The 26895-nt window shown below is 46.6% G+C and overlaps 1 protein-coding gene across 1 annotated transcript in view; it reads left to right on the forward strand.

Annotated features, from left to right (window-relative positions):
• SIPA1L1 (signal induced proliferation associated 1 like 1) overlaps positions 1 to 26895 on the forward strand; it is a 363817-nt gene that overhangs the window by 36266 nt on the left and 300656 nt on the right. Inside the window, exon 3 of the mRNA XM_029058544.1 lies at positions 13010 to 13087. The gene's annotated coding sequence lies outside the window, so the exon portion shown is untranslated. The remainder of the gene's footprint in view (positions 1 to 13009; positions 13088 to 26895) is intronic.

Below are 26895 nucleotides of genomic sequence, written 5' to 3' on the forward strand. Positions count from 1 at the left end.
AGTGGGAGGACGTGGACCAGGAGTCAATGGCGGGACAGGCGAGAACGAGGCCCAGTGAGGAGGTGAGCTGCGGCAGCGGAGCGGAGTGTGCAGGCTGGGGGGCGGTGGAGGAGAGAAGGGAGGTGAGATAGGAGGAGGCAAGGGGATGGAGAGCTTTGAAGATGGGGCTAATTTGCACGTCTGATCAAGTATGTGGCTTTAAAGTGGAGTCACCTTCAATTGGTGCAAGGACTTTGGATGGTGCTCCAAGTTGACGGGGCTCATTTGTTAGCCTAATCAAGTATGTGCTTTTAAGGCGGGATCGTTTTAGGCCCCAGTCGGCCTTAGGACTTTGGCTGATGCTTGGAGTTGATAGGGCTCATTTACGTGTTTAATTGAGTATGTGCTTTTAAGGTGGAGTCACCTTTACCTGGCACTAGGACTTGGATGATGCTCAAAATCCACGGGCCTCATTGGCACATCTGAGTATGTGTCCCGGCTCTGCCTCTTGTCTGCTGGGTAACCTCGGGGAATTCACTTCCCGTCTCTGTGCCCCAGTTACCTCATCTGTAAAATGAGGATGAAGACCGGGAGCCCCATGTGGGGCAGGGACTGTGTCCCACCCGATTAACTTGTCTCTAGCCCAGCGCTTAGAATGGTGCCTGGCATATAGTAAGCGCTTAACAAATACCATAAAAAATGCTATTATTGGTACTTAGAGAAGCAGCGTGGCTCAGTGAAAAGAGCCCGTGCTTGGGAGTCAGAGGACTTGGGTTCTAATCCCACCTCTGCCGCTTGTCTGCTGTGTGGCTTTCATTTCTCTATGCCTCCGTTACCTCCTCTGTTAAAAGGGGGATTAAAAATGTGTGAGCCCCATGTGGAGCAACCTGATTACCTGTATCTACCCCAGCCCTTAGTACAGTGCTTAGCACATGATAAGCGCTTAACAAATACCATCGACTTTGACTGGCGCTCAGGCTTTCGAGGACTCTTCAATTCGCCGGTGCTCGTTCTCACGTCTGATTGACTACCGCTCTCTAAGGCGGTTTTGCTTTCGACTGGTGCTGGGATTTTGGACGATGCTCAAATCTGGGTTGGAAGAGTTTCCAGAGATACCGAAACACGTCCTCGCACCTTCCTCCCGACTTCTTGTGACGTCTTCCATCGTGGCTGCCTAAACTGAACCGGTGCGGGGATATTGTGATGTTGAGATCGTCGTCTGCAAATGCGGTCGAGTCGCCTCCCATCCCCTGGCTACTCCAGGGACATCCCGTCTTCTGTGGCGGAGTCGTTCCGGGAGGTGTATCCTTGGAGTTTTCTCGGTGAAGGTACGGAAGTGGTTCACCATTGCCGGCTTTCGCTCAGTAAAAACTAGAGTCTCTGCCGTCATCTTTGATCATTTTGATCGCTCGATCCTCCGCCTCTCTTTCCCAGGCTGCCCAGCACAGGCCAGTCGACTCCATACGGTGCTTCAGCTTTGACCTTTCCATTTCCGGTAGCCTTTCGTGGTACATCATCAGCAGACACAAACACTCCTGCCACGATAAAACGTCGATTTATAGGAGAGGATATCATGGTATCGGACCATCATTCAAGCGATGATGAGGAGCCAAGTGGGGACCGATGAGTTTAGGTCATGACATTTGATTTCTTTCGTACACGTTCTCCATCTTGAAGTCTCACCACTGAGAACTTGCAGGAGAAATGATTTGTTCCTTGGTTCAGTCGTATTTATTGAGCGCTTACCATGTGCAGAGCCCTGGACTAAGAGTTTGGGAAAGTACAATACAGCAACTAACAGACACATTCCGTGCCCATGTCAAGCCGGCGACAGGCAGTCCTCAGGGTTATGACACAGTTCCTGAAGACTCTGTTCCAATCAATCGATGAAATTTGACCCATCGCTTACTATGTGCAGAACACTGTACTGAGCGTTTGGGAGAATACAGTACAACAGAATTAGCAGACCGTTTTCTGCTCACTACGAGCTTACTGTCTAGAGAAAGTAGGAATGTAAGCGGAAACTAGTTGTCTCACAAGAATAATATCATTCTTAGTGATGACAGGCATCATTAGTTTGCCGGTGACTGAATATTCCGTGGTTTTTATTGAGGATTGATTTTTGCATTAATTTGTTTTACTCCTCAAATTCCTTTTACTTCTGCTGTTATCACATTCCGTGTGGCCCCTTTTCATTGACAAACTATGTCTGTAAAGTCCTTGTTCCTGGTATATTGTATATTCTCCTAAGAATAATCTGCATTGACAAACTATGTCTGTAAAGTCCTTGTTCCTGGTATATTGCATATTCTCCTAAGAATAATCTGCACTTGGATTTGCATCTTTATTCTCCCCTCTCCTCAGCCCCACAAGACTTCACTCATTCGTTCTTCATTCAGTTGTGTTTATTGAGCGCTATTGTGTGCAGAACACTGTATTAAGCGCTTGGGAAAGTACAGTATAACAACAGACGGTGACATTCCTTGTCCACAGTGAGCTCACAGACTAGAGTTGGGGAGGATTACAGACATATCCATAATTTATTTATTCATGCTAATGTGTGGCTCCTCCGCTAGAATATAAGCTCATCATGGGCGGGAAATGTGCTTAGCAACTATTGTATAGTGTACTCTCTCAAACTCTTAGTACAGTGCTCTGCACACATTAAGTGCTCAGTACATAGCATTGATTGAATGATTGATAAATGAGGGTTAGTGAACCTAGGCTGGAAACCCTCTTTTTACTGTAATTACCGAGAAATATGTACTTGCTTATAGATGAGTAATTTAGCTTCTGTAGTGTATTTATATTGAGTCAAAGTGGTTCTTTGCTACATTTCACTGGAAGTAAAATGGATATGCTACTAAAAACAGAAAGGTTTATTTATCCAAACAGTCTTAAGAGTTTTATACAGTTCTTTTGGACCGCTTTTATTTGTAGAGATGCTTATATTATTTTTAAAGCAATCAGTCAAGGATATTGAGTGCTTACTACGTGCAGGGCACTGTATTGAGTGCTTGGGGAAAGTATAATTCAGCAGAATTAACGGACACATTTCTGTTTCATTTTCTTTTCTTGGGAATACAGCATAGTAGAAGTAAGATTAATAATCGCCATATGGGAAAGAGTTAGAAACTAACATGTGTTATGATCTCACTCCTATCCAGGGGAATTTTTTAAATTTCTATTGTTCTCTAATTTTTTTTCATGGTATTTGTGAAGTGCTTACTATGTGCCAGGCACTGTACTAAGCCCTACTTAGTACTTAGTACTTGTACTAAATACAAGGTAATGAGGTTGTTCCACATGGAGCTCACAGTCTCAATCCCCATTTTGCAGATGAGGTAACTGAGGCACGGAGAAGCGAAGTAACTTGCCCAGAGTCACCAATCACACGGCAGGCAGGTGGCAGAGCCAGGATTAGAACCCAGGTCCTTATGTCCCAGACGAAAGAATCAGAATTTCAGGATACTCCTAAATGGTAGCTTCATGTAGGAATGTTTCAGGGGTGGCTAAAAATGAGGTTCTTCAGTCCTGTCCTTGCTCAAAGTAGGAACAAGGACAAATTTCCAAAGATTCACAATCTACCTGCTGGATCACTTCCTCTATGTAGAGACTTCATCAGGAGCCCGAAGGTTTAGGGTTAACTTTAGAAGTAGGATAGAGTTACAGATAGTTTTAAGTTGGAGGTCTGGCAATGTTGGTTTGTCAGTGTGACTGAATATTATGTGGTTTTCATTGATGATCGATTTTGCATTAATTTGTTTGACTCCTGAAATTCCTTTTTCTTCCTCCTTAAACACGTTCTTTGAAGCCCCTGTTCGTGGGGGGGCTAAGATTATAAACTCCCTCTAGACTATAAGTTCGTTTTGGGTAGAGAACATGTTCACCAACTCTTGGATTGCCCTTCAGTGCTCTGCAAGTATTAAGCACTCAGTAAATGAAAACGATCAACTGTTTGGAAAGCATCTACCATTTCCGTGGTGTACTCTCCCAACTGCTTAGTACGGTGCTCTGCACACAGTAAGAGCTCAGTAAACACCATTGATTGCATATCCTTTTGATTGTGAAATTCTTTCACTCATTCAATCGCATTATTTATTGCGCTTGGAAAGTGCACTTTGGTAACAGACGGAGACAATCCCTACCCAACAACAGGCTCACAGTCTAGAAGGGGGAGACAGACAACAAAACAAAATGCACACACCTGTGGGTTGTCGATGGAAAAGAGATTTTGGTCAACTCGGATTTCTGTGTTGGGGGTCCTTGTTGAATGAAGAGCAGAATTAACAGCACTCTGCCGGATTTGTTATCGTAATTATTATTGTTAATAACAATCTTGATCTGACTCCGCCCTTCCCTTATTCCTTTTGAATGTTCTGGGCAAAGGAGTGCTGTTAATTATTTGTATTTACTTTTGTCTAAGTATAATGTAAGCATTTATTATGTACCAAGCACTATACTAGACATTGAGGTAGAGACAAGATCATTAGGTCACACACACACCTTGTTCCACATGGGGCTCACCGTTCCTCCCTTCTTTGAGTCTCCCACCTTTCCCAGCAGTGTCCCTAGAGGAGATCTGCCTCCTCTCAGAATCCACACCCCTCCCCCTGCACCTCCCATACCCCATTTTCTTCACGCCTTATCAAAACATTAGTCTCCTCCCATCTTCCCTCCCTAACAGCCATCTTCAGCTGTTTGCTCAACAGTAATAATGATGGTATTCGTTAAGCGCTTACTGTGTGCCAAGCACTGTTCTAAATGCCGGGGTAAGTACAAGGTAATCAGCTTGTCCCACTTGGAGCTCACAGTCTCAACCCCCATTTTACAGATTAGGTAACTGAGGCCCAGAGAAGTTAACTCACCGACTGGGGGGGGGTCCCTCAAGGCTCAGTTCTGGGTCTCCGTCTGTTCTCCCTCCCCACTGCCTTGGAGAACTCATTTGCTCTGCCAACGTCAACTACCGGCTCTCCGTGGTTGATTGCCAGCGCTGATCTCTCTCCGTCTCTGCAGTCTCTCATTTCCTCCTGACTTCAAGACATCAGTCTTAACGCGTCAAAAACAGGCCACCTCATCTTCTCACCCAACCCCCATCCTCCCTCGTCCTTCCCGCCACTGTAGACAACACCACCATCCTCCCTGCCTCACCGGTTCGTGACCTTGGCCTCCTCCTCAACTCATCTCTCTCGCTCACCCTTCGAATTCAGTATCACTGAATCCGGTCCGTTCGACTCTGACAACTACGCTAAAATCCGCCCAGTCCTCTCCGGCCAAACCGCTGCCACGTTAATCCAAGCACGTATCCGATCTCAACTTGATTTCTGAACCAGCCTCCTTGCTGACCTCCCTGCCTCTCCCCACTCCGGGCCATCTTTCCCTCTGCTGCCTGGACCGTTTTCTAAAAAACGTTCAGCCCACGGCTCCCCGCTTCTCAAGAACTTCCAGTGGTTGCCCATCAACCTCTGCATCGAACGGAAACTCCTCACCATCTGTATTAAATCGGCTCTATTAAATCAGCTCGCCCCCACCTACTTCACCTCCCTGATTTCCTACTGCAACCCAGCCCACTCTGCTCCTCTAATACCATCCCACTCACTGTACTTCTAGAGTGTACACTCGTTGTGGAACACGGCTACCAGTGCTGTAGTGTTGGACTCTCCCAAGTGCTTTGAACAGTGTTCTGCACACAGTAAACGCTCATTAAATATTGTGGATTGATTGTCCCCCGATCTCTTCTGTCTTGCAGCTGACTTCTTGCCCAGTTCTTACCTCTGGCCTGGGATCCCCCTTCACGGATGAGATCCTGTTGGTCCATTCGTTCCGTTGTATTTATTGAGCGCTTCCTGTGTGCAGAGCACTGTACTAAACATTTGGAAAGTACAATTCAGCAACAAAGAGAGACAATCCTTGCCCTCAACGGGCTCACTACCACTCCCCCTCTCCTCCAACCCTCCAAGAAGCCTTCCCTAAGTCCTAATTTCCCTTTCCCCGTCCTTCCTGTGTTAATAATAATGATGATTAATTATGGTATTGGTTAAGCGCTTACTATGTGCCAGGCACTGTCCTATGTGCTGGGGTAGATACACTTAGTCGGGTTGGACACAGTCCCTGTCTCACACGGAGCTCACACTTTTATCCCCATTTTACAGATGAGGATACTGTGGCACAGAGAAGTGAAGTGAGTTGCCCAAGGTCACATAGACAAGTGGTGGAACCCCAGGTCCTTCTGACTCCCAGGCCCGGGCTCTATCCACTAAGCCATACTGCTTCTTGTGGCCTATGCACTTCGATGTGTACCCTGTAAGTGCTTGATATTAGCCCCACGGGACAATAATTATTATTATTATTGTTATAATTATGGTATTTGAGCTATTTGTTAAGCATTGTTCTAAGAGCTGGGGTAGATATGTTAACACAGTCCCTGTCCCACATGGGGTTTACAGTCTAAGTAGAAGGGAGAATGGGCAGAGGAAAAATGGCCATTAGTCTGGCAAATTAAATCCTGCTGGATGAGATCCTTCAAGGTTGTTTTTTGTTTTTAATGGCATTTGTTAAGCACTTACTACATGTTAGAAACTGTACTAAGCGCTGTGGTCAATATGAGCTAATCAGGGTGGAAACAGTCCGGGTCCCACGTGCGGCTCACAGTCTTAATCCCCATTTTACAGTTGAGGTCACTGAGGCCCAGAGAAGTGAAGTGACTTTCCCGAGGTCACCCAGCAGACAAGTGGCGGAACTGGGATTAGAACCCAGATCCTCTTACTCCCAGGCCCTCTGCACTCTTTCCACTAAGGCCACGCTGCTTCTCTGTGTATCTCTTATTTATTTCAGTGTCGTCTTTGCTCCTAGACCGTAAACTCACTCTGGGCAGGGAATGTACAACTTGTTTGTAATCTCAAAAATACTTAAATACAAAATACTTAGCATATTGCTCCACTCGGAGCAAATGCTCTAATAATAATAATTATGGTATTATTTGTTAAGCGCGTTCTATGTTCCAAGAACTATGCTAAACGCTGGGGTAGATACAAGGTAATCAGGTTGTCCCATGCTGGGCTCACATTCTTATTCCCCATTTTACAGATGAGGTAACTGAAGCACAGAGAAATTAAGTGGCTTACCCAAGGTCCAGAGCTGACAAGTGGCGGAGCCGGGATTAGAACCCAGGTGCTCTGACTCCCAACCCCGGGCTCTTGCCACTAAGCCACGTTGATTGTCTTCTGACCGGATGATTGACTGATCTCAAGTGGAGGGAAACCATTAATCCCCAGATGAGGAAACCGAAGCCCAGAGAAGTGAATAGACTTGCCTTGGGTCACATAGCGGGCAGAGCCAAGATTAGAACCCAGGTCCCTTGACTCCAGACCTGTCTCCTCTCTTCTAGGCCACATACTTTCTCAGAGTGGGAGTTTTACAAATGGCTGTGTGAACAAGTTCAATTGAAGGAGGAAATTCCCCAGATGAAGCGACGGCCAGTAACTCATCAAGGATAGACTCGACAGGTCTGCAAGGGGGAAATCCAGATCAAACCCAAAAGCAGAGGAATAAAGTGGGTTGCAGAAAGCCCAACACTTATTTCCTTGATTTCCCTCACCCTCATAGACTGCCTGGCTGTTAAAGAACCCCCCAGAGCCAGGGAGTTTTGTTTTTTTCCTCAAAAGCTTCGCTGGGAACTAAAAAAAGGAATGGAAAGGGAAAACCAAGATTGAAACCTTATAATCCCCAAGTAGATCACAAACCCTTACTTCTCTGTTCACCACTACTGACTAAGCAAAGAGAGAAAGTCACCACGTGCCCTTAGGCTGAATAGGAAATAGTATTTTTTTTTAAATGGAATTTGTACAGCGATGACTTATGTGCTGGGGACTGTACTAAGCAGTGAGGAAGACACAAGCTGATCAGGTTGAATACAGTCCCTGTCCCACGTGGGGCTCACAGACTTAACCCCCCATTTGTCAGATGAGGGAACCGAGGCCCAGAGAAGCAAAGTGACTTGCCCAGGGTCACACAGCAAATGGCAGAGAGGGGTATGAGAACCCAGGTCCTTCTGCCTCCCGGTTGTCTAGAAACAGCCTTCTCTGCACAAAATCAAATCAGAAAGAGATTCAGATTACCTTCCCTTACACCGGCAGTGGGAACTCTTTCGGTTGGTTGCATCTAGAGAGGTCATTTTGCCAATTTGGGCGTCACCCTTTCCTTTTTATGATATTTGTTAAGCGTTTACTATGTGCCAGGCACTGTTCTAAACGCTGGGGAGATACGAGATAATCAGGCCGGACCCAGGGCCTGTCCCACATGGGGCTCACGATCTTAGTCCCCATCTTACAGATGAGGCTCCTGAGGTCCAGAGAAGTGAAATGACTTGCCAAGCAGGTGAGTGGTGGGACTAGAATCCAGGTCCTTCTGACTCCCAGGCCCACACTCTATCCACTAGACCACGCTGCTTCTTCAGAAGTCAGTGGATGTTAACATGTTCCCAGATGGTTTAGTCATTATTTCTCTCTGATTTAACCGTGGCTCGTTGTGGGCAGGAAACGTGTCTACCACTATTACACTGTACTCTCCAAAGTGCTTAGTACAGTGCTCTGCACACGGTAAGTGACCAATCAGTGCCATTTGTCCATTTAACCTCAGAGCTCCCTTTTGCTTTGGAAGGCTCTGACCAGTCACTTTATAAAAAACTTACCCAATTTAGATTTATGTCAAATAGTCTGAGGAGAAGCATTGTGGCCTGGTAGAAAGGGCTCAGGTCTGTGAGTCAGGGGACCTGGGTTCTAGTCCTGCTGTACCCCTGGTGTGGCTGTGGGCAAGTCACCAAACTTCTCCACCCTCATCTGTGAAATGGAGATTCAATTCCCATTCTCCCTCCTACTTAGACTGGGAGTCCCATGGCAGATTGGCACAGGCCTGGGAGTCAGAAGGTCATGGGTTCTAATCCTGACTCCACCACTTGTCTGCTGTGTGACCTTGGGCAAGTTATTTCCCTTCTCTGGGCCTCAGTTACCTCATCTGGATAATGGGGATTAAGACTGTGAACCCCACATGGGACATCCTGACTATCTGGTATCGGAGAAGTGGCATGACTTAGTGCAATGAGCACGGGCTTGGGAGTCATATAAGTCGTGGGTTCTAATCAGGTCTGAACTCCCCAAAGTCACCCTTCCCCTTTCTATTTCCCCCCGCACCCAGCCCTCTCCCCTACTTTCCCATCTTTCCCTGCAGTATCCTCAGAGGAGATCTCCTCCCTCCTCACAGGTGCCACCCCCTCCACCTGTGCTTCGGACCCCATTCCCACCTCACCTTATAAAAACCATCGCCCCTTCCCTCCTACCCTCCTTAACTTCTATTTTTAACCACTGATTCTCCAATGGCTCCTTCCCCTCTGCCTGCAAACATGCCCATGTCTCCCCATCCTAAAAAAACCCCTCTCTCGACTCCCCTTCCCCTTCCAGTGATCGCCCTATCTCCCTCCTACCCTTCCTTTCCAAACTCCTAGAATGAGTCGTCTACACACACTGCCTTGAATTCCTCAACTCCAACTCCCTCCCGGACGCCCTCCAATCTGGCTTCCGACCCCTCCACTCTACCGAGACTGCTCTCTCAAAGGTCCCCTGTGACCTCCTTCTTGCCCAATCCATTGGCTCCCACTCTATCCTAATCCTCCTCGGCCTCTCAGCTGCTTTGGACACTGTCGATCATCCCCTTCTCCTCCACACCTTATCTCACCTTGGCTTCACGGACTCCGTCCTCTCCCTCCTCTCCCGGTTCTCCTCTTATCTCTCTGGCCGTTCATTCTCTGTCTCCTTCGTGGGCTCCTCCTCCCCCTCCCATCCATTAACTGTAGGGGTTCCGCAAGGATCACTTCTTGGCCCTCTTCTGTTCTCCATCTATACTCACTCCCTTGGTGAACTCATTCGCTCCCATGGCTTCAACCATCATCTCTATGCAGATGACACCCAAATCGACATCTCCTCCCTTGTTCTCTCCTCCTCCCTTCAGACTCGTATCTCTTTCTACCCCCAGGACGTCTCCACCTGGATGTCTGCCCACCACCTAAAACTCAACATGTCCAAAACTGAGCACCTTATCTTCCTTCCCAAACCCTGTCCTCTCCCTGACTTCCCTGTCACTGTGGACGGCACGACCATCCTTCCCGTCTCACAGGCCCGCAACCTTGGTGTCATCCTTGACTCAGCTCTCTCATTCCCCCCACACATCCAATCCGTCACCAAAACCTGCTGGTCTCACCTTCACAATATCGCCATGATCTGCCCTTTCCTTTCCATCCAAACGGCTATCGTGCTGGTATAAGCTCTCATAATATTCAGGCTGGATGATTGTGTCAGCCTTCTCTTTGATCTCCCTTCCTCCTGTCTCTCCCTACTCCAGTCTATTCTTCATTCCGCTGCCCGGATCATCTTCCCGCAGAAACGCTCTGGGCATGGCACTATCCTCCTTAAAAGCCTCCAGGGGTTGCCTATCAACCTCCGCTCCAAACAAAAACTCCTCACTCTAGGCTTCAAGGCTCTCCATCACCTTGCCCCCTCCTCCCTCACCTCCCTTCTCTCTTTCTACTGCCCACCCCGCATGCTCCGCTCCTCTGCTGCTCACCTCCTCACCGTCCCCCGGTCAGGCCTGTCCCGCCGTCGACCCCTGGCCCACATCCTCCTGCTGTCCTGGAATGCCCTCCCTCCTCGCCTCCGCCAAACTAACTCTCTTTCCCTCTTCCAAGCCCTACTGAGAGCTCATCTCCTCTGAGAGGTCTTCCCAGGCTGAGCTACCCCTTTTCTCTCTGCTCCCTCTCTGCTCCCCCTCCGCCCTCTGCTCCCTCCCCCTTCCCCTTCCCCTCCCCTCAGCTAGGTCCCCTTTCCCTCTGCTCCTCCCCATCCCCCTGCCCCTTCCCTCAGCACTGTGCTCATTTGTATATATTTTTATTACCCTAATTATTTTGTTCATGAGGTGTACATCCCCTTGATTCTATTTACTGTGATTATGTTGTCTTGTTTTGGTCCATCTGTCTCCCCTGATTAGACTGTGAGCCCAGCATTGGGCAGGGATTGTCTCTATCTGTTGCCGAATAGTACATTCCAAGAGCTTAGCACAGTGCTTTGCATATAGTAAGAGCTCAATAAATACTATTGAATGAATGAATAATCCTGGCTCCGCCACTTGTCTGCTGTGTGACTCTGGGCAAGTTACTTTACTTCTCTGGGCCTCAGTTATCTCATCTATAAAAATGGAGATTAAGACTGTGAGCCCCACATGAGACAACCTGATGACCTTGTACCTACCCCAGCGCTTAGAACAGTGCTTGGCACATAGTAAGTGCTTAACAAATGCCAACATTTTTTTTTACCCCAGCGCTTAGAACAGTGCTGGGCATATAATAAGTGGTTAACAAATACCATTATTAATTTATTTGTCCAGCACTTAGAACAGTGCATGGCACATAAGTACCACTGTTGTTATTGTTGGGGTTGTGTCCAACCTGATGATTTTATTCCTTTAGTTGTGCATATTAATATCTGTCTCCCCTCTCGAATGTGAACTTGTCGTGGCAGGGAACGTGCCTCTTAATTGTTATATTGTCCTCTCCCAAGCGCTTAGTTTAGTGTTTTGCTCCCAGTAAGAGCTCAGTAAGTACAATGGAATGAATGAATGATGATCTTGTCTGTACCACAGCACTTAATACAGTAAGTTCTTGGCTAATAGTAATGGCTTATTATTTCTATTAATGTCTGTCTCCTCCTCTAGACTGAAAGCTTGTTGTGGGTAGAGAATGTCTGTTTATTGTCACATTGTCCTCTCCCACGTGCTTAGTTCAGTACTCTGCACACAGTAAGCACTCAATAAATACCATTGAAATAATGGATATTATTATTATTAGTTTTGCTTTACTAACAACTTAGTTGTTTTCTAATGGTATTTGTTAAGTGCTTAGAATGCGACAGGCACAAAGTACTGCTCTGTTACTATGAACTAAGTTACTTCCCCTCTCAGGGTGGTACCTGGAGAGTTCTCTACCAGTCTCAGCTACAGGAGGAAGAGTCAAGCAAGCATAGGCCTACCCATTCCATTCCGAGCTTGGCCAGTGGCTGGCGAGAGGAAGGCCATCTGCTACAAGTGAAAACTCAACCGTGCTGGGCACTGGTGGCACGGGAGAGGGTCAAGGACAGAGACTCAGGTTTACCGCGCGGAAGGTGGCGATGGTAAACCACTTCCATATTTTTTACCAAGAAAACTCTAAGGATCCACTACCGGAACTATCGCAGATGGAGAGCGGGGCGTTCTGGGAGAGATGCGTCCATGGCGTCACTGTGGGTCGTAGACGTCTTGACAGCGTAAACACAAGCAAGATTAAGTTCCTAAGTGCTACTTTGTTATTACGTGCCCATATTACTAAGCGATGGGGTAGAGGCTAGCTAATGAGGTGGGACGCAATCCATGTCCCACATGGGGCTCCACAGTTTCTGACCCCCGCGAATCTGTCTTTGGGTAGGGATTGTCTCTATCTATTGCCGAATTGTACTTTCCAAGCGCTTAGCACAATGCTGTGCATGCGGTAAGCGCTCAATAAATACGATTGAATGTCTGCATGAGTGAATGATCCCCATTGGGCAGCCACGGTAACTGAGGCACAGGGAAGCGCCTTCCCCAAGGTCATGCAGCAGAGGAGTGGCGAAAGGAGGATCGGAACCCGGCCCCTTCCGACCCCCCAGGCCCGGACTCTCTCCTCCTAGCAGTAGAGGTATCCAGCCAGATGGTACGGTGGAGTTTGAACAGGAGCGGTGTGAAACTGCATCAGCCACTTGGCCGGTTTCACAGTGCGAGCGGGAGAGAGAACTACCCACAGACGTGTTCATGTTGGATTTGAGTCACAAAGAACAGGTTTTTTTTTTTTCCCCTCCCATGAAACACTTGGCTTCAGAAAGTGTGTTGGAAACTCAGTCTCCTTTCAGAGTGCGGTTTCTAGCTCGACATGAGATGGCTTCGAATTAAATGAACTTTTTCTTTTTTCTCTCCACAGATGAAATGCGTTGGGACATCTCCTAGCAGCAACTCAGAGGGAACTGTGAAAGCGGAATTAGCCCGGGCCTATTTTCAGGTAAGACTCTCTTCTCTCTCTCGGTTCTCGCTGTGGCGGATGGCTTACTTAGCTGGAGAATAGAGTTTGTGGGTTTCTGGTACCAGCCTCAGTGAATGTGTTTACTGTAGGTGGCAAATTAGACTCCATAAACAGGTCTGCACCCGTACAGGATTAAGTAATTGTGTCACAAGGGGCTGACTGCATCGGAGGAGCAAACTGTAGAGAAATCTTCCTGGTGAAGGAACCACCTTTGGAGGCCCAATGATTTAGTTAAAAAAAAGAAAATACTTCATCAGATGTTGCACTGAAGCTTACTTTCTCCCCTGCTACCCTTCACCCTCCTGCCCTCACCTTTGAGGCTCATTAGTCAGTTTTGTTTTTAATGGTATTTGTTAAGCGCTTACTATGAGTCCGACACTGGGATGGATTCAAGTCGATTAGGTTGGATGCAGCCCCTCTCCCGCATGGGGTTAAGTAGTCAATAATAACGGTGATTGTTAAGCACTTACTATGTGCACAGCACTGTTCTAAGTGTTGGGGGAGCTACAAGGTAATCAGGGTGTCTCACGTGGGGCTCACAGTCTTGATCCCCATTTTCCAGATGAGGTCACTGAGGCACAGAGAAGTGAAGTGACTTGCCCAAAGTCACACAGCTGGCAAGCGACGGAGCCGGCATTAGAACCCTCGGCCTCTGGCTCCCAAGCCCGGGCTCTGGCCACTAAGCCATGCTGCTTCCTCTGCTTTACTGGGCACCTACCGATTACATTATATCAAACAAAGGATACGTTCCCCCAAACAGGACCGCGTTTAAGTTCTGAAAACGAAGCAAGGGTGTGAAGGAAGCCTTTCTTGTAAAAGTCCAATAAAAGCAGGTGCCAAGGATCGTCCGAATGGGGCGAAAGATCAAGTACTTTGGATTTAATTGGGAATATTATCTTGTAAAGGAAGAACTGTATGTACTTATTGAGCACTTACTTTGTGCAGAACACTGTACTGAGCACTTGGGAGAGTACAACACAACAGAATCGGCAGACCCGTTCCCTGACCACAACCAGCTTGTAGTCTCTAGAGGCTAATTCTTGACTCTAAGTTTGTTTTGGGCAGGGAATGTGTCTGTTGTGTTGAACTTTCTCAAGCGCTTAGTACAGTGCTCCGCACACAGTAAGTGCTCAGTAAATACCACCGAATGAATGAAGTACCCGTCTTGCCCCTCAGCAGATCTCAAAGTGATCTGGGGATCATGCCCCTGAATATAGCCGCAATTCCCAATATAATTCAATTTCTCTGCCGTGCACAAGTATAAAATAAACTTAGCCTCACATCTGTGGAAATTTTTTTTTCTTTTGTTTGTTTTTTGGGAGGTGGTGTTCTAATAGAGCCTCTCCCAGCTCCTTAAGATTTACAGCACCAAAGAGTAAATAGTCCTGTTACTAGGACTACTAGTTAATGTGGGTTTAAATTGCTCTGTTATCTAGTTGTCCTGCCTGCAAATTTCACTAAAAGATAAGGAAGTAGCCAGGGATGGATGGTTTGCAAAGTTTATTATCTTCACTGGTGTTCTCCTTACAAGGTGGGAACAGTCTACTAAGGAAAAGCTTCAGTATGCAAATCTCTGATCAGGCTCCATAAATTTAAAACCTAACATTTATTTTTTACAGCCACTTTTCGACCCCTTTGGTTTTGATTTCCTTTTTAAGAAAATACAATGGGTCAAGGGCCTAGCTTTCAGTTGAGTTGGAGAAGAAGCGTGGCCTAGCGGAAAAAAACACGGGCTTGGGACTCAGAAGGTCCTGGGTTCGAATTCCGGCTCCCCCTTCCCTCCCCCTCCCCCCCCCCCCGGTCTGCTGTGTGACCTTGAACAAGTCATTTCACCGCTCCATGCCTCAGTTCCTACATCTGTACAATGGAGATGAAGATGGTGAACCCCATACCCGACAGGGACCCTTGTCCAATCCGATTTGCTCATATGCACCCCAGCGCTCAGTACAGTTCCTTGCACTTAGTAAGTGCTTAACAAATGCCATCATCGTTATTATTGTTATCATTATTATAGAGTGTTCCCACAAGGCGATGAAGCTATCCACCCTTGTAACATTCTCTTTTTGTAGAGAATGCAGCACTTACATTCTGTCTTTCTCCTGGGTTCTTTACTGGCACAGCCCTAGGTCAGTCAGCCAATCAATTGGTGGTATTTATTGAGCACCAACTATGCGCAGAGCACCGCACTAAGCGCTTGGACGAGTACGAAACAGCAGAATCGGCAGGCACGTTCCCTGTTCAAGGGGAGCTTACAGTCAAGAGGGGGAGGCAGATGGTAATGTGAATTGGTCATTTCTAATGTAGAATTTTAAGGTGAAGTATATGAGTCCTGGGGGATCTAGATCAAAAGGAGAGTAAGGCCCTGAACAACTCCCTTTAAATCTGAATTTTCTCACTATCTTGGGACTCTGCCCACAGCGAGCTCATGGTTTCTTGTGGCCTTTAGTACTTTCGAAAGTTTTCCTTTCAGTGTATAGCTCAACAGTACCCATCTTGTGAATCTGTCGAGGAGATGGTTTCTATCTCGTGTACATTCCCTATCCCTTTAGACCGTAAGCCCGTTTTGGGCAGGGCATGTGCCCGTTTATCGTCGTACTGTCCTCTCCCCAGCTCTTAGTACAGTGCTCTGCTATCTATTCAGTAGATACCACTGAATGGATGAAGTATCTGTCTTGCCCTTGGTCAGATTTCAAATGAACAAAGATTTCTACTATACAAGATGCTGCTTTGAAACTGTCGTCAGCCTGCCCATTACGGAGGTGGAGATGTGAGGTGTTATTACGAGACCAGGAAGAATCGGTGGCATTTATTGAATGCTGACTGTGCGCAGAGCACTATACTAAGTGCTTGGGAGAGTACAAGATAACAGAGTTGGAAGTTCCTTGCCCACAACAAGCTTACAGTCTAGATGGGGAGACTGACATCAATATAAATAAATAAATGAATAAATAAGTGCTTTGGGGATGATTCTGGGGGATGAATCAAGGGAGCAAATCAGGGTGACCAGGAGGGAGTGGGAGAAGAGGAAAGAAGGGTTTAATCTGGGAAGGCTTCTCGGAGGAGATGGGTCTTCAATAAAGGCTTTGAAGAGAGAGTAATTGTATGTCGGATATGAGGAGGGAGGGCGTTCCAGGCCGGAGTTAGGAGGCCGGCAGCGAGATAGACGACATCATGGTCCAGCGAGGAGTTGGCAGTAGGGGAGCGATGTGTGCGGGCCGGGTCGGAGTAGGAATTCAGTGAGGTGAGGTGGGAGGGGGCGAGGCGATTCGCTGCTTTAAAGCCGCTGATCAGGGGTTTCCATTGGTCCTTTGGGCTGTTCCCGTGTGAAGAGTTGACACAGACTGGTCTCACTAAGACCAAAGTGAGATCCAGCATCTTGTCGTGCTTAGACCCAAACTGGATTCAGCTGTTGTGATTCTGGAGCTGTGCTTCGATGACCCGGGCGCGATCCGAAACCAGTTTTAGGCATTTCTCTTCCAAATCGGTGGTCCAGCTTTCACCTCGAGTCTTCACCTTGAGTATGACTCTTCTCCTCGAACTAATCAGGTGGTCATTTTAGTGCCCCTGGAGTCCCTTTATCAATTCAGTTAGATTTTTCAATCAATCAGTAAGCGCTCAATACCATTGAGTGAATGAATCAGTGGTATTTATTTTGAGCACTTACTACTTGCAGACCACTGGACTGAGTGCTCTGCAGAGTCCAGTACCACAAAATTAACAGACAGGTTAGGTTCCCTGCCCATAACGAGCTTAAGGTCTAGAGGGGAAGACAGACGTTAATAGGAGTAAATAATTGATAATATTTAATCTAAAGATACGTACATAAGTGGCGTGGGGCTAGGGCTGATATCAGATGTCACAGACCGAAGCGCATAGACGTCACAGGCGGGAGAGCGAGCCAAGGAAAAGAGGACTTAATCAGGGAAGGCCTCTTGGAGGAAATGTGACCTTAGTATTCATTCATTCATACATTCAGTCGTATTTATTGAGCGCTTACTATGTGCAGAGCACTGTACTATGCGCTTGGAATGTACAGTTCGACAACAGATAGATCATCCCTGCCCAACGACGGGCTCACAGTCTAAAATGAGTAGTAATCCTTTTTGTTACAAAGATCCATTCGTTAACTGGTGCTATTTTTAGTAGCCTAATTTAGTGTTGTTCTGCTAGACTGTAAGATCAGTTTTTTTGTTTTGTTTGTTGGTTTTTTATGGTATGTGTTAGGTGCTTACTATGTTCCAGGCACTGTACTAAGCACTGGGATGCATATAAGCAAATCGGGTTGGACACAGTCCCTGTTCCAAGTGGGGCTCACAGTCTCAATCCCCATTTTACAGATGGGGGAACTGAGGCCCAGAGAAGTGAAGAGACTTGCCCAAGGTTACACAGCAGACAAGTGGCGGAGCCGGGATTAGAACCCAGGTCTTTCTGACTCCCAGGCCCGCGCTCTATCCCCTAGGCCACGTTGCTCGTTGTGAACAGGGAAGAGGTCTCCCACTTTGGTTTCATTGTGCTCCACCAAGCGCTCAGTACAGTGCTTCGCACAGAGTAAGCGCTCAGGAAACACGATGAGTTGTTTAAATCAGCCACCGGGAGTGTCTTCTGTAAGGTTTTCACTACTCTGACTTCTTAGATTGTTTACTTCCAGTTTTCCTCATTTGCACTTGAGCCGAATAAGCCTTGCCCTTCACTTTCCTCAAAATAAGATTATTTGAAGTTCAAGGAAGCGAAGTCTTTGCAACCCAGTTTGGTGGGAATGCTAGAAACCTTCAACCTGCAGAGTTTTTAGACTGTCAGGATCATTCCGTGTTCCTTTTTTCCCTCCCTTGGACTACATCGGAGTGTATGAACTGGGATTAGCTTGATGTTTCGCATCTGTTTTTCAGTTTTAGCCTAACAAGTTCACTCACGCAGTGGTTGAACCGAGGTTAAACGATACCGTGATCGTTTGGCAGAATTTCTTCCTAAATACTCGGCATCAAACACAGGTCGGCTTGAGGCAACCACAGCGCACAATTGCATAATCGTGGATTACGTGCTTTACAAGCCCCGGGGTGAATACGTGGTTTACGTATAAGTCATCTTCGTTTGAGGGTCTGGGAAGGAGTCTAATTTTAAAATCTACCTGTGCAGTCACCTTCCGAGCATCCGATTGGAGAGCGCTATTTACATTTGGACTCTGTCATGAGTGTTTGTGAGAATACTGAGTCATGAACGTGTTCTCGAGATTGCCAGAGGAACTAACCCCTAATTTTGTAAGGGGAGGATTACAATTTGACAAGGTATCTTTTTCAGGCATGCATTGTACATTTCTATTAGGCAATTTTTTTAAAAAGAAACCTTCAGAACTGTTTCTGATTTTTTATTTTTTTTTTCTTCTGACCACTGGGAACTCTTGACCCAAGTAAAGATTCCACCAGAACCAATGCCCTTGAAACTACAGAGCCAGGTAAAACAAACGTTTAGGTCAGTTCCTCTGAAATCCATTGGGAATATTCATTCATTCATTCATTCATTCATTTGTATTTATTGAGCATTAACTGTGTGCAGAGCACTATACCAAGCGCTTGGAAAGTACAATTCAGCCACAAAGAGAGAAAATCCCTGCCCCCAACAGGCTTACAGTCTAGAGGAGGGGAGACAGACATCAAAACAAGTCATCAGGCATCAAGAGCATCAATACAAATAAATAGAATTATAGATATATGAACCTCATTAATATAAATAAATAAAATAATAAATACGTACATATATATGAAAATGCCGTGGGTGGGGAGGGAGGTAGAGCAAAGTGAGCGAATCGGGGCGATGGGGAGGGGAGCGTAAACAGGGAAAACACAAGAAGGTAATAACGATGAAACAAATCTGAAGTTTATTTCATAAATGCTAGGAATTGGTATAGTTCATCAGCCAGTTTGGAGTTTCTGTGCTAGGAATTTTCACAGTTTTGTAGTTGAGTCTGTTGTTTTAGGGATTTTTCCAAAGTGTCTGTGGAGCAGAGAAACTAAAACATGAGTAGGTGGGTCTTGGTGTGCTTAATTGGCTGAGCAGCAAGTCATTTTGGACAAGTTTTGACTTGTTGGGTAATGTGGTGTCCAGCACTTTCTGCCGAACGAAAAAAAACTGGCAACGTTGGATTTGGAAAACCACACTGCAGTTGCCTCACCTGCGAAATGTGTTTAATCACTCCCAAACTTTGGTATCGCAGTAGGTCGCTTACGGGTGGAGTGTTCGTATCGGTTTGTGCCAAGTCATTCGGACTGGCTTTATCGGTGGAATTGTTGGCAATTATAAACGAGACACTTTCAAGAGTTTTCTCTGACTTCGTCTTGAAGGTGGACGGTTTAGTTCAATTTCCTGTTGGCGGCTGATGATGATGATAATAATGTTGGTATTTGTTTAGCGCTTTGTCCTCTCTTCTGCCGTCGAGTCATTTCCGACCCATAGCGACACCACGGAGGCATCTCTCCCAGAATGCGCCGCTCTCCATCTGCAATCGTTCCGGCAGTGGATCCGTAGAGTTTTCTTGGTCAAAATCCGGAAGCGGTTTATCATCGCCGCCTTCCGTGCAGTAAACTCGAGTCTCCGCCCTCAGCTCTCTCCCGTGCCGTCGCCGCCCAGCATGGGTGAGTTTTGACTCGTAGCAGTTTGCCTTCCTCTCGCTAGCCACTGGCCAAGCTAGGAATGGAAGGGGTAGGCCTTGCTTGATTCTCCCTCCTGTAGGCCAGACTGGTAGAGTCCTGGAAACTCTCCAGGTGCAACCCTAAAAGGGGAGTTTAGCGCTTACTAGGTGCTAAAAGCTGTTCTAAGCACTGGGGTAGATACAAGGTAATCAAGTTGGATGCAGCCCCTGTCCCACGTGGGGTTCACGATCTTAATCCCCATTTTACAGCTGCAGTAACTGAGGGCCAGAGAAATGAAGTGACTCGCCCAAGCTCACCCAGCGGACAAGTGGCGGAGCCGGGATTAGAACACAGGTCATCTGGCTCCCCGGCCTGGGCCCTGTCCGCTCTGCCATGCTGCTTCTGGGTATTTATAATTATGATATTGATCGTTATGATTGATATTTTAAAGCTAGAAATTCACAGCTGTTCTTCGTAGGTGAAGACGAGGCTCACCTGATGAAGCGATGTTCTCCGGAGCCGGGGTGGTCAAGGAGAAGCAGTGCGGTCCTACTGGAAAAGGCCCGGGCCTGGGAGTCAGAGCGATCTGGGATCGAAGCCCGGCTCCGTCAACCACTGGCTGTGTGACCTTGGGCCAGTCACTTCGCTTCTCTGGGCCTCGGTTTCCTCCACCGTAAAACGGGGATACCCGTTATCCCTTCTTACTTAGACTGTGAGCCCCACGTGGGACAGGGACTGTGTCCGACCTAATTTAATGTGGACCTTCCCCAGTGCTTAAAACAGTGCTCGACACATAGCCTGCGCTTAACAAATACCCTAAAAAAAAGAAAAAAACCTAGGGGCAACTGACAGTCTGCCCACACACAAAGCTAGTCCTTTGCAGGAGTGATTCATTTGCCTGTTGTAGCATCTGTTTTGATTTTCTCGTTGGGTTTTTGGAGTCCCATTCTTGCCAGGGAAAGAAACTCCCCTCCTAATAATAATAATGGCATCGGTTAAGCGCGTACTATGTGCCGGGCACTGTTCTAAGCTCTGGGTGGGTACAAGCGAATCCGGTTGGACACAATCCCCGTCCCACTTGGGGCTCACAACCTTAATCCCCATTTCTCGGAGGAGGTAACTGAGGCCCAGAGGAGTGAAGTGACTTGCTCAGGGTTACTCCGCAGACAAGTGGTGGAGCCGGGATTAGAACCCAGGTCCTTCTGACTCCCAGGCCTCGGCTCCAGCCGCTTGTCAGAACCGCCTGTTGCTCTGGTGGTTGACTGTACCTTCTCCCAACTATTCTACACTGCAGGAGTTTTTCTCAAAACATTTATAAAACTACGCTCTGCCTCCCTGCCTTTATCTCTGTCACTTCAGCACGCTCTTTTCTGATCCTCTAGTCTCTAAGCTCATTGTGGGCAGGGAATGTGTCGATTATCTTCTCATCTTATACTCTCTCAAGCGCTTAATACAGTGCTCTGCACACAATAAGTGCTCAGTAAATATGGTTGACTGATCGACACCCTTTACATATTTAGCCCAAGGAGCTGGGTCACTGAGCATTAATTACCTCCATTTAAAAAAAAAAATGGCATTTCTCAAGCCAGTCACTGTACTAAGCGCTGGGGTAGATATACGCTAATAAGGCTGGACACAGTCCCTGTCCAAGATGGGGCTCACGGCCTTAATTCCCATTTTATAGGATGAGGGAACTGAGGTACAGAGAAATTTAGTGCCTTTCCCATTGTCCCAGAGCAGATAAGGGGCGGAGTCTGGATTAGAACTCGTGACCTTCTGATTCCCAGGCCCATGCTCTATCCACTAGGCCTCGCCGCTTCTCGATGTTCTTTCATTCAATCATATTTATTGAGCGCTTATGGCGGAGCAGATAGAGCAGGGGCCTGGGAGTCGGAAGGTCATGGGTTCTAATCCCCATTCTGCCACTTGACTGCTGTGTGACCTCGGGCAAGCCACTTAACCTCTCTGTGCCTCAGTGACCTCATCTATAGAATGGGGATTAAGACTTTGAGCCCCACGTGGGACAACCTCATTACCTTGTATCTACACCAACTCTTAGAACAGTGCTTGGCACATAGTAAGCACTTTACAGATCCCAAAATGGACTCACTTTTGGTTGTCCCAACTGCCCATTTGATGTTGAAGGTGGCTGCTGTATGCTGCTGAGAAAACGGCTAGAGTAAGATGGATTGTGAGCCTGGTGTTGGGTAGGGATTGTCTCTGTCTTTTGCCGAATTGTACTTTCCAAGTGCTTAGTTCAGTGCTGTGCACACAGTAAGCGCTCAATAAATACGATCTAGTGAATGAATGAATGATCGTTGGTGGCCAGTCTGAGTCTCGCAGCCATAAACATCCCATCCAAACGTGCGTGGCCTAGTGGGTAGAGCACAGGCCTGGGAGACCAGACTTGGATTCTAATCTTGCCGCTTCTCCGTTCATTGACCTTGGGCTCCTTTCCAGTTCCTCCACTCGTCTGCTGGCTGACCCCGGGCCAGCCACTTCCCTTTTCCGAGCCTCAGTTACCTCATCTAGAAAATGGGGATTGAGACCGTGAGCCTCACGTGGGATGGGGACTATGTCCAGCCCCCTTTGCTTGTCAACACCCCAGTGCTTACTACAGTGCCTAGCATATAGTAAAGCGCTTAATAAATACCACAATTATTATTATCATTTAAATAGTTTTATTCAGCCCTACTGGCTTGGCCCTCATCCTACAGCAGAGAAGATAGGCTAGAATTACCTTCAGGCAGGCAGTGTGAGCTCACCTCTAGAACGTGAGCTCATTGTGGGCCGGAAATGTTTCCGTTTATTGTTATATTATGCTCTCCCAAGCACTTAGCACAGTGCTCTGCACACAGTAAGCACTAAATAAAGACACTTGAATGAAATAGGAAGCCTCATACCCCACATCGTCCACACTTTCTCAGTCTTCTAAAGTATGTCCCGGTGTCCCGATACTGTCTCATATCTTTCCCTATCTGTCCATCCTTTGGTAAATACATATTGGGGGCAGCATTTATCTCGATGTTTTTGATGAAATCTTTGGCTGTGAATTCACTCAGTCATATCTATGGAGCACTTACTCTGTGCAGAGCAGTGTACTAAGCGCTTGAGAGAACAGTGTAACAATAAACACATTCCCTGAATGACTTCATTCATTCAATCATATTTATCAAGTGCTTACTAGCTCTGCCACTTGTCAGCTGTGTGACCGCGGGCAAGTCACTTAACTTCTCTGTGCCTCAGTTATCTCATCTGTAAAATGGGGATTAACTGTGAGCCTCACGTGGGACGACCTGATTATCCCGTATCTACCCCAGCGCTTAGAACAGTGCTCTGCACATAGTAAGCGCTTAACAAATACCAAGATACGTGGGACAACCTGATTACCCAGTATCTACCCCAGGTTGTCCCACGTGAGGCTCACAGTAAATCCCCATTTTACAGATGAGGTAACAGAGGCACAGAGAAGTTAAGTGACTTGCCCACAGTCACAGCTGACAAGTGGCAGATCCGGGATTCGCACCCATGACCTCTGACTCCCAAGCCCGGGCTCTTTCCACTGAGCCACGCTTTCTCCTCTAGACCGTAAGCTTGTCGTGGGCAGGGAACGTGGAACCTCACTCTGTTGCAGTGTACTCTCCCAAGCGTTTAGTGCAGTGCTCTGCACGTAGTCAGCACTCGACGGATGGTTTGATTGTGTGTTTGTGCTTCCAGAACAGTCAATAGCCGCAGAAGCAGTTCGCTGACCAAATCTAAGACTTTTAATGATACCTGGGGTCTGTTGAAGGTGAAAGAATGGTCGGTGTATTATGTCATTAGCTTTCCGGTTCCTTGTCCTATCCACAAGCGTGTCAGCATAGGAGAGGTGATTGAACAGGATGAAACTTACTACAAGCGACCCTTTATTCCTGTGGAGAAAGGAAAAGAGACAGACCTTTTTCAAGTCCGTCTCAGAAAGATCGGATCTGGTGTCTTGCATTTTTAACCTTAAACTCATCAACTGTTGTTTCTCTCCTGACCCTTAGAGACCAGAGTGTAAATTTAGTGATAAACGGTAACATTTTGGCACAAGGAAGTAGCGGCTTTAAAGAAACAGCGTGGGGCAAACGGGTGAAAACCATAGAGAGCTTTAAAAAATTAATACCTTGAGAGTCTCCTTGAAGTTCTGCTTCCCCATTTCTTTCTTCTTCCCCATTTCTTTGCGTCGAAAATGACTGTCGTCTTTCACTTGGTTAGTCATCGCAACTGAGAAAGACTAAAGATCGAGTGCAATCGTAGCTTTTCACCTGTTTCCAACGTAGTGTCTGTGGCTCTCAAGGTTGCAATGAATGAAAAAAAAAAGGATTATGTCTTTGGGGATGAACACAGCAGTCAGCAGAATGGATTTATTAAAAAAATGCTCAAACGAAATGCTTATTTTGAGAAATCGATAATGAGTAGGGGCTTTCAAGCGTTGTCTTGCTAAGCTGACGTTTTAAAAGTGTACACATTAAGTTTAATAAATTAGGGTTTTTCTGCATATTAGTGTTTTGTCCACCTTACTGTTGCTTGAGGAAATTCATTGTAAAAATGAAACTCGGCTTATTTACTTTTGTGATGAAAGCTTTCTGGTGTAGAATGGCTCATTCTAGAAAAGTAGCTTTGGGGCTGCTTAATTATTCTGGTACAACGACTCTTCCCTCGTCAAGCCTTCGTATCCTGGAATGATGATCGTAATTTGGGGTTCCAAATGCTTGTTGAAAAATTCTTCAGTTTTGTTGACTTGGGACAAGTATATTAAGGAGTAGCATGGCCTAGTGGCTAGAACCCGGGCCTAGGAATCAGAAGAATCTGGGTACTTATCCCGGCTCCGCCACTTGATTGCTGTGTGACCTTGGGCAAGTCATTTCTCTTCTCTGGGCCTCAGTTACCTCATTGGTAAAATGGGGGTTAAGATTGGGAACCCCTGGGGACAGGGACTGTGTCCAACCTGCTTAGCTCGTGTCTACCCCAGTGCTTAGTAAGCGCTTTAAGTACTATAAAAATTAATGACACCACTCATTTGGGACCTAACTCATTATTTTGAGGATAAGCTCAGCCATCTGAAAGAAAGTGTAGATTTAGAACTGTAGGGGAATCTAAGCAGACTCCAAAGTGTAAAAGGAACCTTTTGAAGGTGTGTTTTTTCTTTGTGGAGAATCGCAAAAAGTATATATTACTAATCAACAGTTCTGGACAAAATAAGCGGTATTCGGGAAGGGGTTAGATTATTTTGATGTGATTTTGAGAAGGTCTTTTTCTTTAGGCATGAAAGTAACTAGGCCACTTGGGAGAGTTTCCCCTCCAGACTGTAAACTCGTTTTGGGCAGAGAAGGTCTCTGCCATTTCTGTAGGATTGTACTCTCCCAAGCTCCTAGTACAGTGCTCTGCACACAGTAAGCTCTCAATAAATACCACTGATTGATCGATAGACTGTGGGCAGGGATCGTGTCTACCAACTCTGTTGGATTGTACTCTCCCAAGCGCCTAGTTCAGTGCTCTGCACACTGTAAACATTCCATAAATATGATTGATTGAATGATTGAGAGATAACTCCCTATAGGAATCGAGGTATTCTTTCTGCAAGTTTGTATGTTGTCAACCACTTACAGACATTACCTTGTCTTTGAGTTCCTCCGGGGAAGTCAAAAATGAAGAAATTTACACTAGAGCAACTTCTGTAAATGTTTGTGGTCCTTGATTGAGTGCTCTTCATTTCTTGGATGAGAACACCAGTCGATCAATCAAAGGTATTGGGTGGAGTGCTTATTGTGTGCAGAACACTGTAGTAAGCGCTTGGGAGAGGACAATGTAACAATAAACTGACACATAAACAATAAACTGAGCTTACAGTCAAGGTGTAAACTGCTGTACAATATAATTAATGATAATAATAATAATTATGATATTAGTTAAGCACTTTTCTAAGTGCTGGGGTAGATACAGGGTAATCAGGTTGTCCCATGTAGGGCTCACAGTCTTCATCCCCATTTTACAGATGAGGGAACTGAGGCATTGAGAAGAGAAGTGGCTTGCCCAAGGTCACACAGCAGACAAGTGGCGGAGCCGGGATTAGAACCCAGTGAAGAATTGTAATATCTTAGATGTTCCTAATTGAGAAGGATATCGAGGGTTTAAACAGTATCTTCAAAATATGGAGCATTTATACTCTCCGTTGCTGTTAAGGTAAGCATTTCTGCCAACGTTTTTGCATGAGAACACTTGCCCAGCCAGAGCTGAGGGGAGAAGGGCAGGGAAGAGCCAGAAAAGAAAAGTTGGCATTGCTGGCAGCTTGCAGCCTTCAAAAATGATAGATTTCCTTGCGTGTTCCGTTAATGAGTCCTCTAGAGTAAATCAGCTTCTAGGTGAGCCGTTCATTTTGACGCTGTCTTTTTGCTCTTTGTAAACCACTCTTGAAACCAGTCCTCCACAACCCATTTTGTTCAGAGGTACACTCAAACTTTGGTTTGTATGCTGTGTGTATGTGTAAGAATAATAATAATAAGTTGTGGTGTTAAATGCTTTCTGTGTGGCAGACACTGTACCAAGCGGTGGGGTGGATATCAGCAAGTGGGGTTGGATGCAGTCCCTGCCCCCCATGGGGCTCACGGTCTCGACCCCCATTTTATAAATGAGGGAACTCAAGGCCCAGAGTAGTGAAGTGACTTGGCCCAGGTCATGCAGCAGTCAAGTGGCAGAGATGGGATTAGAACCCACGACCTGACTGCCATGATTTCACCATGCACGGCAGCAAAAGAGATAGTGGTCTCAAATTCTTGGCCTGTGTTTTCTGGGGGTTCAAACTTCACTACTGCAGAGAAGCAACGTGGCCTAGTGGGAGTGAGAGGACCTGGGTTCTAATTCCTACTCTACCACCTGTCTCCTGTGTGACCGCGGGCAAGTCACTTCACTTCTCTGGGCCTCAGTTCCCTCACCTGGAAAATGGGAATTACATCCCTACTCCCTCCTAGTTAGATGGTGGGACAGGGACAGTGTCCAACCTGGAGGACTTGTAATTCGGAGGCCAGTGCTTAGAATAGTGCTTGGCACATAGTAAATGCTTAACTTTAATTATGGTACTTGTTACCTCAGGGTGCCAGCAACTCCAGGGGATCACTGACACGGAGACGACTTCTGGAAAAC

The sequence above is a fragment of the Ornithorhynchus anatinus genome, chromosome 1, assembly GCF_004115215.2.
Source record: "Ornithorhynchus anatinus isolate Pmale09 chromosome 1, mOrnAna1.pri.v4, whole genome shotgun sequence".
NCBI lineage: Eukaryota > Metazoa > Chordata > Mammalia > Monotremata > Ornithorhynchidae > Ornithorhynchus > Ornithorhynchus anatinus.